At 45.0% G+C, this 12,423-nt stretch overlaps 2 long non-coding RNA genes across 2 annotated transcripts in view; one reads left to right on the forward strand and one right to left on the reverse strand.

Moving 5' to 3' along the window:
• LOC142488553 (uncharacterized) overlaps nt 1-9,034 on the forward strand; it is a 51,967-nt gene extending 42,933 nt beyond the window's left edge. The window contains exon 3 of the long non-coding RNA XR_012799487.1: nt 8,335-9,034. This is a non-coding gene — a long non-coding RNA (uncharacterized LOC142488553). The remainder of the gene's footprint in view (nt 1-8,334) is intronic.
• Nucleotides 1-12,423, reverse strand: part of LOC142484363 (uncharacterized) — a 116,306-nt gene that overhangs the window by 101,016 nt on the left and 2,867 nt on the right. The window lies entirely within an intron of this gene.

Raw genomic sequence — 12,423 nt, forward strand, 5'->3', positions numbered from 1 at the left:
ACATATTATTAGTTTAGTTTGTATCTGTTATTTTTCTTTATCAGGAAATTATGGGATATCTTGCTTCATGTGTTATTGAAAAAAATGCTGCACTTGGCTGCCCTAAAAGCTTGTATGAGTTTATCATCGAGCTCTTTATCCTTTGCTGAGATCTGGATAAGCAATTGCTTATGTAATATATTTGAACCATGGTGTGGCCAAAGAGTTGAACTAAATGACCCTCACTTATGAAAAGAAAAACAGATAAGTATTTAACTATATTATTTGTCATATTGGATTTAGCACTGGGGGGCTTTTTGTCTTTTGACATATTTGAACTACTACGAAATTTTCCGTAACTGCAAAATATTTTGTCTGGTTCCCTAAGGCTGAGATTATAGAGCCCGCGCTTGCGCTTGCGTGTGCCAACCTCAAATTGACTAATGCCTATGAGGTTGCTCCGTGTGCGCACACGATGGAGCGCGCTGTTGTGACTGCTATTTGAAAGACAAAAAATGTGTCTTTTTGAGCGCTGCCACATGACGTGAGGGCGAACTAGCATCGTGACGCATCTGACACGCACCCAGATAGCCTCCCCAAACTCCAGCAGGCATATTTACAGATCGCTGGGGCTGCAGGAGTGCAAGAGGCTATGCGCGCGGTCACGCAGGCTGTGTAATCTCAGCCTAAGAAACCTAATATGTTAATTACCCTAATTGTTTTAGAAGGGTTTTAAGAGATGAGGAGAAACAGATGGGGGAAAAACATTTATGAAAGATATATTCAAGTTTACACTGTAATTTTTCATGTCTTTTCCTAGCTGAACAAACTGCTTTGTTGACAACAATGGTAAAAATGTAAGCAAGCTTTGATTTTCACATGCTCTGTGGCCTGTGCCTCATTCACTTAGATTCATTTCTTAGAGGATTCCAAACTGTAACTGTGTCTTTTTTATTATTTGAATACATTAAAATTCTTACAGTGGTCTCATGAAATTAAAGTTGCCATCCCACATAGAACTCATGGTAGTAATATGTTTATTAGGTGAAAACTATGAGATTTTTTTTTTTTAACATATAAGTATTGGAAAGGTGTTTTTTGTTGTTTTTTTTATATATATATGTTTATCTTGCAAAGTTTGTAAACATGGAGACCTGAAGATTATTTAATACCCCTATCCCCCAACCTCAGGGATATGGTGTACAGTGAAAAAGGAGTCTTTAGAACAGTCTCTGCGGCTTTGACAGAATTTGTACCTGCTCAAAAGGGTGTACAGTAGGTGCTCAGCGGTTTACTTGTGCATCTCAGGGTAGATAGTAGATCCGTTCCAGCTTGTATAAAGGTGTGGTGAACAGGTTTAACTTGCTTTCATTACAACAGCAACTTATTCATTATAAATAGGACAGGTTTTCAGCATACTGTACCAAAAATAGTGCTAATCAGCCTCTCTCACTGGCGAGTCACATAGTGGCTCAACTCTTCTCCCTAGAGCCTCTTGCTCTGCCCAGTCGCAGATCCAGACCAGTGTCCAGAAATTACTGGCAGTCCACACCCAGTCTCTTCTTAGCCCTGAGGATGGAACTATTCCCTACATCCATGTCGATCCTTCTCTGCACCTTTTCTAGGGAGCCCCTAACATAGGGATACTGTCCCTATGCTGAAAATAATAAAAAAAGGTTCTGCTGCTTTATAGGCTAGGATAGCCTGGATACCTCCAGATTTTAATTGGAGTCTGGGGTCTTCCTTGGTGTTGTGGGATCGGCTCTTGGGGTCTGATTACAAAATGGTGGATCCACACTTTTATACCCTGAGGGTGGGGCTAACAGTCTGCCCTAGTAACTGGGCAGAATAATTGTAGCAACTGGGTCTCCCGCATGGTGTTATAGGGGAATGACAGGACAGGATTCTGGGGTCTTGCCCGAATTGTACTCACAGGTGCAGCACCTCCATCTCTTGCAGCCCCCAGGTGTATGGGGAGAAGTCTCTGCAGGAGAATCTCTTCACCCTTTTCTCAATAGACTTCACTCTCAGGCAGGAGGTATAATAAAACATAGGTCCTTTATTCTCAGTATATTCAGCACCACAGCTGATATTAGCTTTCAGGGGTTTCCGCCCTCTGGATGTCCCTGGACATTCACTCCCAGCCTACGTGCACTGAGATCAGTCCCAGATCTTCCCTTATCCCGTGGTGGAATAAGAGTAATAGTCTCCCACCACTCCCCAAGGGGAGGGCACACAGTATGAAGAGCCCTGCACACTGGTCATGGGTAGACTTGGCCTCTCTCAAGGTAGAGGCAGACTGCTAAATACAGGAAGTGCAGTGCCTTAAATACAGTTCCAGTAGTCACCACCCCTGTGCCTCTAATTGGACACAAGGCCTGATGACACTACCTTCTCTGACTTAATGCACTGCAATGAGTGGGGAAAAGCCATGATTACTCCTGGCAAACCTACCCTTACTAGGCATTACTGCCAGGAGGAGGGCAGACTTATAACCCACAACCAATCAGGGCTACACTCTCCCTCTGGTGGAATCCAATGGTCCCCACATGGACCTAATTTTCTGGGCCATCCTGCAGGTGAACAACCTGTACGAAACACAAAATATTATAATTACACAGTATCATGACATTCCCAGGTTATACACCCACCCAAGATGGTGAAACAATATAGGGATACTCCCAACATGGAGAATCCTCCCTAATAATAATGTCGGGGTTCAGGTTTCTTTACTTCCCGTCCGTTATGGTCTATGACCCTGTAACAGGGGAGTTATCCCTGTTCAGGAAATGTGCCTCTAATCCGGCAGTGTGGTGGTTAACTGCTGGTAGTCAATTAACCAACACGACCTGCCTGATTAGGTTCTTAGAAAAGCCTGTCTTTTGAGACAGGAAGTGAGATTGTTCCTGAGTATCACAAGTTGTGGGACTAACCATAGGAACAGATGTCTTGAGCCTGCCAGAAGAAACGGCATGCTGCTTGCAAGACACAGGGGAAAGCACTTCTGAACCTGAATCCTGATATAGCCTGAGGAAAAAGGCAGCAATCCAGGAACAGAGAAGACTTTCCCTCCAACTACAAGAAAACAGATAAGACTTTCCTTTATAAAACTTTGTATCTGCACATATCAATATATATGTTTGGGGCTTGGAGACATGCTTATCTAAAGGGAGGTGTGGACTGCATAGGTTTCACTAGAAATACTCCCAAGTGAATAGAAGCTTTGTTTGACCTCTTGGTTTGATGATTTTCTTATGTTAAGGAAACAGGCGCAATAAAAGCCTTATTTAATTTCACCTTAACAAGTCTCCCTTGCATACCTCTGTGCGCGTCCTACTACAGACCCTCACAAAATACGATTGAGGAAGCCCATTCTCTTATTCATAAAGATGTTTCTCCCTGCACTCCACACCCTCATTAAAGAACAAATCCTATCCTCCGTGTGATAAGCAGTGCTGCTATTCTTTGACCTCAGATAGTCAATGACTGCATCCCTTAGCCAAGTATCTTTTTGGTCTTTAATTTCCTGCATTATTGGTTCAGGCACATAAGGGTACTCATGCCCATGGGACTGACGATAACGTGCCACAATACCCCTATCTGCTTGACTCAGCTTGGTGAGCTTTTTATTCCTTGCCTGGCCTGGCAGTACCCAGTACACAGGCTCCTCAGGTGCTATTTTATCGTAAAATATCGAGGGCCTAGCTTTTGTGAAATCTCTCTCCATCTCCTAATAAGCTCCTCAGCAACCTCCTTTTCAGAGTATGTGCCTTTGTCCCACCAATGGTCTACTACCTCATTCTTGACTAGAATGAATCTCGTGCGATCCATAGCCTTATCATACCCTTCAAACAATGGGGCCCACCATTTATCACTGTGTTCATATGATAGTGACACACACCTCAGACTCATCTTTAGATGACACTCCAGAAGTATCCCGATGTGTAGAATGTGACCCCTTGGTTTTACCCTTAGACACAGGCTTAAACACAGTGGGGTTGGACATAGGTATACTATTTTTCCACGGTATCTCCCATCGTACCCCTCATCATTGGTTACCCAGTCCCGCCAGTCCGTAGAAAGTGTGGGAGCTGTATATTTCTTACCCCTACTAGGACCCGGTGGACAGGAACGTTAATCGGAACGGGATGGGGCAGGGGCAGTGGCCATGGTAGTGGTGCTAAGGGCAGGGATGAGGGAAGTGCCAGAATCTAAGACAGTGTCTTTAAGTCGGGCTATGCCGCGACCAGTAGGGGTCTTCTTACTGTCATGGGCAGCATGCTTCCGCGTCCCTCGGCTGGATAGTACCTCTCGGTAAATCTTAATCTCCTCGGCTGTTATGCTGGAACTTATCGGTGAGGCAGGAGCGTGTCTTTGCTCCAAACTCAGGGTCCATCCGGAAGTGACGTCGGCTCCGGTCATCACTGCGGAGTCTGTGTACAAGTCCCGGTCTATGTGTATGTTAAATTTGCTTTTCAATCAAAAGGAGATCAGTATGTAAACATTGTTACAGTTTCAGTTGAAAATGTTATTAAATCATTAAGATGTTAATATTAATAATGTTGTGTGCCAAGCATGCACATTTTAAGTTACAATTCTTTGACTTTTTCACTATTTTGTGAACAAAATTCACTCAGTGTGAATCAGTCAATATATCACTCAGTGTGTGTGTGTGTGTGTGTGTGTGTCCGTCAGTCAGTCAGTGTGTGTGTGTGTGTGTGTGTGTGTGTGTCAGTCAGTGTGTGTGTGTGTGTCTGTCAGTCCGTCAGTTGATGTTTGTTTGTGTGTGTGTCATTCAGTCAATAACTTACTGTGTGTGTGTGTGTGTGTGTGTCAGTCGGTGTGTGTCAGTCGGTGTGTGTGTCACTCGGTGTATTTCCTCTCCCTCCCCAGATGTTACTGATGGGCTCTTCGGCCATCATTGACGTTACTTACGTTATGGAATTTGGTTTGAACGCAAGTGTTTTTGGTTTCAAAACGCTGTAGGTGCCGGTAAAGAAATAGCACTGTCAAAAAATTACGGAAAACAACACTTTTATTAAATCTTTGCAATCTGTAGAAAAACAACTATATTTTTACAGTCCAACCTACAGTATCACATATGCCACCCACAGATTCAACATAAACACATTTAGTAGGACATTGTTACTATTGAGTTTTTTTTGTATTCACTGAAACTTCCTAACGTAGCAATCTCTTAACATAGAGATGATGCATAGGTAATCATTAAATGTAGTGTATTGTGCGGACAATGAAATGATTAATAATGAGAAATTATTTGTTGTTAAAATATACTTTAAGCTGCGGTCACAAAAACTCTGCTCAAATCTGTCTTTTATTACTTACACATGAACAGGTTAACCAAAATATATTTAAATACTATTTTGAAGTGGTACAGCGCCATCACTATGAAAATAATCTTTAAATGAGTTGTGAATGTTTTTAGCCATACCACTAGTTGAATAATTGGCCCTGTTTCTGAAAAGACTGTTAGCAGAATGAGGCACACGAGACGTTCCTGACACTTCATGACTGCCTTCCAAATCTATCACAATATTATGTAGTATCGCCACACATTTAAGGCTGGGGCCATAGAGGTGGTAGCAGGGCTGAGGCGCGCTGACGCTGAGGCTCGCCTGCTGAAATCTGCGCGATTTCATGACCATGCAGGCGAGCCAGCGGGCGCGATCGGGAGGCGGGGGGAGACTGAGGGAGGCGGGGCAGTGGCGTCGCTGGGCCAATCGCCCGCGACGCACCGACATCAATGTCACGGCGCCGTCACGGCGCCATGACGTTGACGCTTCTCTATGCTGATTGGATGTTTTCAGCCGACAGCGCTCTGAAAAACAGTTTGGCTGTCGGCTGAAAAATCCAGCGCCTCAGCACGCCTGCGGACGCTCGTGTGAGCCCCCTCTAAAGACATCCTCATGGAGGATGCAGGGGCTCAGCGCGGAGTGTCCGCACGTGTCTTCTACTGCTGCGGCACAGTTTATTCGAGCATTTGCCCGTTCTGTGCCGCAGCAGTAGCCTGGCGCACGCCCGAGTGTGACGGGCGCGCGCCGAAGCAGCGGAAGAGCGCCCTCCGATCGGGGCGCTCTCCCTACCGCTGCCGGGTCCGCCGGGTCCCCCGAAACCCCCTGCCGCTGTCCCGCGATCGCGGGACACCAGGGCTCCCTCGGGGAGCCCCTGGACACGCGTGCAGGGGGCGCACGCTCCCGATGACGCGTGACCGCGTGTCTATGACGCGCGGCACGCCGAGGGGCGGCCACTAGCAAGCCGGGAGATTTCCCGGCTTGCGGTACCGACCACACTTCAATAAAGTGTGTCGGTAGTGTATAGACTCAGCCTAACAATTCTCTTAGCATTTGGTACATTTGTTTCCATAGCTTTCAGCAGTATTCTCCATTTAGCTGACATGATGCCGAATGCACACTCCACGCACCGTCTTGCTCTGGAAAGTCTATAATTAAATATTTCTTCTTCTTTGGATAGTCCTTGTCTGCTGTAGGGCTTCATGATGTACGTGAGCAATGGATAGGCCTCGTCCGCTATCAGTACATGTGGCAACAAGATGTTTGTTGTACTAAGTGACAACATTTTGTCCATAGGCAGACGCAGTGCTATTTTCAATTAATTGATACAATGAGGACGCTCTGAAAACACCACCATCACTTTGTTTCCCAAAAGCTCCCACATCAATTGCTATAAATGTATACGTTGCGTCTGCAACAGCTTGCAAGACTACCGAATGAAAGTGTTTATAATTGAAATACATAGTCATTGCATGTTTTGGATTCTTAATGTGGATGTGTTTGCCATCGATAGAACCAACATAATTAGGCAAATTCCAGGTGCTGTAATAATCATCTGCCACTACACTCAAGCTTTCTATGGTGGGAAATGGCATATGTACTTGTTGTAATGCATTGTAAATAGCATTGCAGGTATCAAACAATTTTTCCAATGGTTGAGTTACCCAGCATAAAAGAAAATGACCGTCCGCGAAATTAGGTTCCAGTCGAAAGAAACCTGTAAAAAGAAAAAAATACACGTTTAATGAAAGAAACACTGATTATCAACATTATTACATCAATTACATAGGTATCTTGTTTGAAACATTTTTTGGGGTTTGTGGAACAAAATAATGAAATTGTTAAATGCTATAAAACACAAATCACCATTCCCTGTCTCCTCCTCTACTGCCACCTTTCGTGTATCTAACACCATCACTCTGCAACTCCCCCTCAGTTTGGACACCCTGTGCCCCGTATATCTCCCACTCTCAACCTCCCCCCCTCCTGTACATAAACATAAAAGCGCATATAGACAGACACATTGACACGCTCAGAGAAACATACAGATAGACACACACAGACACAGGTAGTACAGGTAGACAGATACATGTACAGGTAGACAGACACAGATACACGTACAGGTAGACAGACACAGATACATGTACAGGTAAGACACATTGACACGCACAGAGAAACGTACAAGTAGACAAATACACACACAGGTAGACAGACACATTGACACGTACAGGTAGACAGACACATTGACACGCACAGAGAAATGTACATGTACACAGACACAGAGAAATATACAGGTAGACAGACACAGAGAAATGTACATGTAGACAGACACAGATACACGTACAGGTAGACAGACACAGATACACGTACAGGTAGAAAGACACAGATACACAATCAGGTAGAAAGACACAGATACACACGCAAGGGAACACGTACAGATAGACACACAGGCTCTCTCTCCCTCCTCGTACCACATGCAGACACACATACACACACACAATGTGTCTTTAAGTGAGCTCTCCTCCTGTGGTTACAAAGCACTGTAATAGATTAAAATAATATTTTGGGGGGTTACATGCTTTACAAAATCTGTACATCATACATAAAAAAAAGGAAGAAATTATTCATTTTCATATGTTATGTCACATTACGATTTATTATTATATTAATATATCCATCATTATAGCATTACATAAAATTACATTTAACAAAATATAACAATAAAAAGTTATGAAACAAACACCAATGTTAACATGAGCCTTTCTTCCGCGTGAATTGTCTCTTTATAATTAGTCTGAATAGGGTTTATTTGGTCCTTTATTTTGGATGAAATATAGTGAAATGTTGCTGGGGTCATTCTCATATATTCAAAAATGTTGCGGTCATGCAGGTGCAATTTTTCATATAATGTGACAACTTCTCGCATTTTAGATCTATTTCTATTAATGGGGTGGCGCCTTATCTGTCGCCTACTTAGAACTGTACTTTTAAGATAAATGTTGTCCATTAACTGGAACAATCCCATTGTTTGTTCCCTCGACAGCTCCATCTTTATTTCTGGCCTCGTTCAAACAGAATGCGGATATGGGCATGAGCACACATCGTCCAGCAGACAGAGGCGCGATCGTGCGAACATGTAGTAGCCTGTCTGAACTCAGCCTAAGTCCTTTGTAGCTACAGGCTGTGACAGGCAATCCTGTGGGCTTTTGACCCCCCTCATTCTGACTCCCTGAGTGGAAGAAGTGGTGTTTACATAGGAATCTGTGTGCAGCCTATCATGGTGCAGATCCTGTGCCCTCCCCTTCTGATGCCTCAAGGATGAAGTGCAAATTTGTAAGGAGTGCTGATCCAACCCTCCTAGGGAGTAGAGGTGGGTGGCCGGTCTCCTCCTGGCTGGGGAAGGGACAGGCCAGTCAGTCCCTCATGGGCTTGCTGTCCAGGAAAGATCAAGACGCCTCTACTAAAAGAGAGCCACACCATCCAGAAGCCTGGGATTCTCTGACCATCAGGCATCCACTGTGTGCACCATCTGCAGTGACTGCAACAATAAAGCCCTTTGTTTTATATACCCCTGTCTGAATGTTCAGTCCATTGGGCAAGGGGGGAAAGAATTCTGCTCTGGTGGGGACTGACCCTGGACATCCTGGAGCCCACTGAAGCTGGAGGTGCTGACACCCTGAGGAACATCATGATCATCAAAAGCCTGTCCTGGTCCCCACAACATCGCGGACCACCAGGCTCTCCTGGACCTTCACAGGTATGGCAGCACCACATGCACCTGTAACAGCAGAACATCTACCAGAGGGGGAGGGGGTAGCAGTGTATATACACACACATATAAACAAACAACAGATATAGTAGCGCCAAAAAACACTGTGTGATAATAAATCCTGGTAAAATACTAATTAGATAAGGTGTATTAAACTAGACTGAATATACAAAATACACAAATTAATATACTTAGTGCAATCAATGATAAGTGTAAATGCTTACAACATAAAATCCCAATGTTTAAACATACAAACAAATAAAGATGAAAGAAAAAGTATAAAAACCAGTCCTCAAGACAAAGTCCATCAGATTCTAGATAATTTGCTCCAGTAAGGGGGGTCTCAGGCAGCTCTCAGGAGGATCAACCAAATCCTAATAAAACCTAGGGAAAAAAGAGAAGAGAGAGCGCACACTGCATAGCGTAAAAAAGTACATTTATTGATGGGAAAGGTAAGGGAGGGGGAAGGAATCTCACTCACAAGGGTAAGAAAAAATAAGGCAATTTGTTCATTAATTCACCGCGTCAGATCCACAGTCAGTCTCACTTCTTGGGTATAAGAATCAGCATGAAAAAAAAAAAAAAGGGGTGATGTATTGTAGCGCTAACGGAGATAATAAATACAACCCTAATATGAGGGTGGCCCTAGTGGCAAGCTAGGCAGCCTGATGACAATCAGATGGTACAATCAGAACATAAGAGTATAACAATAAAGGGATACCGGCGCCTAATGTGTCCAATTAGGTGGATTCCTTGATCCAATGCAGATAGTTCGAATTTCGGAATGATCAGCAAACTGTTGATTTTGTGATGACGAGATGCAACCTCATTCGTAGGATGTAGAACATGTAATGAAATAAAAATATATTTAGTGCAACACAGCTATTACATTACACAGACAGAGACTCACAGGACATACCAACAACACCCCATCTGGCCCTGATTCCTGCATTTGAACTACGCTGGAAAGGAGGATATCATCAATACCAGACTGCATCATTACTGCTGTGATGCTGCCTTTACCATTTATATTTGCTGTGACTTCACTTCTTCTCAAATTATACACTTCTTTTTACCAGCCTCAGTATGTCTCAAACTCTATTCATATATCTCCATCTCTCCTTTCTTCACCACTTCTCAGTTCACATGAACTCCTTTCTTACCTGCGTCCTCTGACACCACACAGCTATATCCCCTGCACTAAAAAACACCCCTACAAATCCTCCTCACACATCCTCTTTCTATCCATGCTTCTCCTCCTTGCTTCTGGGGATCTCTCTCCCAATCCTGGTCCCTGTCTTATTTCAACTTGCTCTCGTCCTCGCCTCCCACATGCAACTTCTACTCCTTCTGGTGTCAACCCCTCCAACCTCATACCCATCCCCTGCCACCCTCCCTCCTCTCTCCCTTTCTCCTGTGCCCTTTGGAATGCTCGCTCCCTCTCTAACAAGTTCCTCTCTGTGCATGACTTCTTTCTCTCTCACTCTCTGCTCCTATTTGCTATAACTGAGACCTGGCTCACTCAGTCTGACTCTGCTCTGGAAGCTGCCCTCTCCTATGGTGGCCTTTCCTTCTCCCACACTCCGCGCCCTGATGGCAGGGGTGGAGGCGTGGGGCTCCTGCTCTCCTCTGTATGCCGTTACCGAACCCTTCCTATTCCCCCCTCTCTTGCTTTTCCCTCCTTTGAGGCTCACACTGTCCAGATCTTCTCTCCTCTCCCTGTTCATGTGGCGGTCATCTATCACCCACCTACCTCTACTCATCCCCCTTCTGCCTTTCTCTCTCACTTTGAATCCTGGCTCTCTTTCTTTCTCTCCTCAGACTCCCCTGTTCTTCTCCTTGGGGACTTCAATTGCCACATTGATGACCCCTCTCTCTCTTGGGCTTCCCGCTTTCTTTCTCTTACCTCTTCTTTTGGCCTTCAACAGTGGACTGCAGCCAGCACCCACAAGGATGGCCACTACTTAGACCTGGTTTTCACTAAAAACTTCTCTCTCTCTGATTTCTCCATTTCCCCTTTTCCTCTCTCTGACCATCATCTCATCTCATTCTCTTTATCTCGCTTCTCCCCTTCTCCACCTCCATCTACACCCCGGTTCTGCAGAAACCTGCGCTCTATTCACTTGCCTGACTTTGAGTACACTTTACACTCCTCCCTCTCCTCTCTCAGCTCTGCTACAGACCCTGACAACCTGGTCAGAAAGTACAACTCTGTCTTGTCCTCGTCTCTTGATCTACATGCCCCGCTTTCTCTCTGCCGCCCTCGCCCTTCTAACCCTAGACCCTGGCTAAATTCCCACACGCGCATGCTGCGTTCCTCCACTCGTTCCTCTGAACGCCTCTGGAGGAAGTCTCACACTCTCGCAGACTTCCTTCACTACAAATTTATGCTATCCTGTTTCAACTCTGCCCTCTCACAAGCTAAACAAGCCTACTTTTCTGCACTAATCAACATGCACAAGTCTAACCCACGCCGACTGTTCTCTGTCTTTGATACTCTACTCAAACCACCCTCAGCTGCCTCTCCTTCCTCCATCTCCGCTCAGGACTTTGCTGACTATTTAAGGAAAAGGTGGAATCCATAAGGCAGAACATCCCCTCTGTTTCTTCCCCCCATCCTACACCTCTTCCTAACTCTCCTCCTGCCTTCCTTGAGTCTTTTTCCACTGTCTCAGAGGAGGATGTGTCGCTGTTGATCTCCTCTTCTCCCTCTACCACTTGCCCTCTTGACCCCATTCCCTCCCATCTCCTAAAACCTCTAGCTCCTACTATAATCCCTACGCTTACACACATTTTTAACTCCTCCCTCTGCTCTGGAACCTTTCCATCCTCCTTCAAACATGCAACAGTCATACCATTACTCAAAAACAGCAAGCTTGACCCTACCTGTCTTTCTAACTATCGACCTGTCTCCCTCCTGCCTTTTGCCTCTAAACTACTTGAACGTCTTGTATTCTCTCGCTTGCTCCATTTTCTCAACACCTATTCTCTCCTAGACCCTCTACAATCTGGCTTCCGCACTGCTCACTCCACCGAAACAGCCCTCACCAAAATAACTGACGACCTCCATGCTGCCAAAGACAGAGGTCATTACACTCTGCTCATATTACTCGACCTCTCTGCAGCATTTGACACCGTGGACCACCCTCTTCTCCTCCACATTCTCCATACTCTAGGTATTCGGAACAAAGCTCTATCCTGGATCTCATCCTACCTCTCCCATCGTACTTTTAGTGTCTCTTCTGCTAACACCTCCTCCTCTATTGATCTCTCTGTGGGGGTACCCCAGGGCTCTGTCCTGGGACCTCTTCTCTTTTCTCTGTACACACTCTCTCTAGGTGACCTAATAACATCTTTTGGGTT

Source organism: Ascaphus truei, chromosome 2, assembly GCF_040206685.1.
Source record: "Ascaphus truei isolate aAscTru1 chromosome 2, aAscTru1.hap1, whole genome shotgun sequence".
Taxonomy (NCBI): Eukaryota; Metazoa; Chordata; class Amphibia; order Anura; family Ascaphidae; genus Ascaphus; species Ascaphus truei.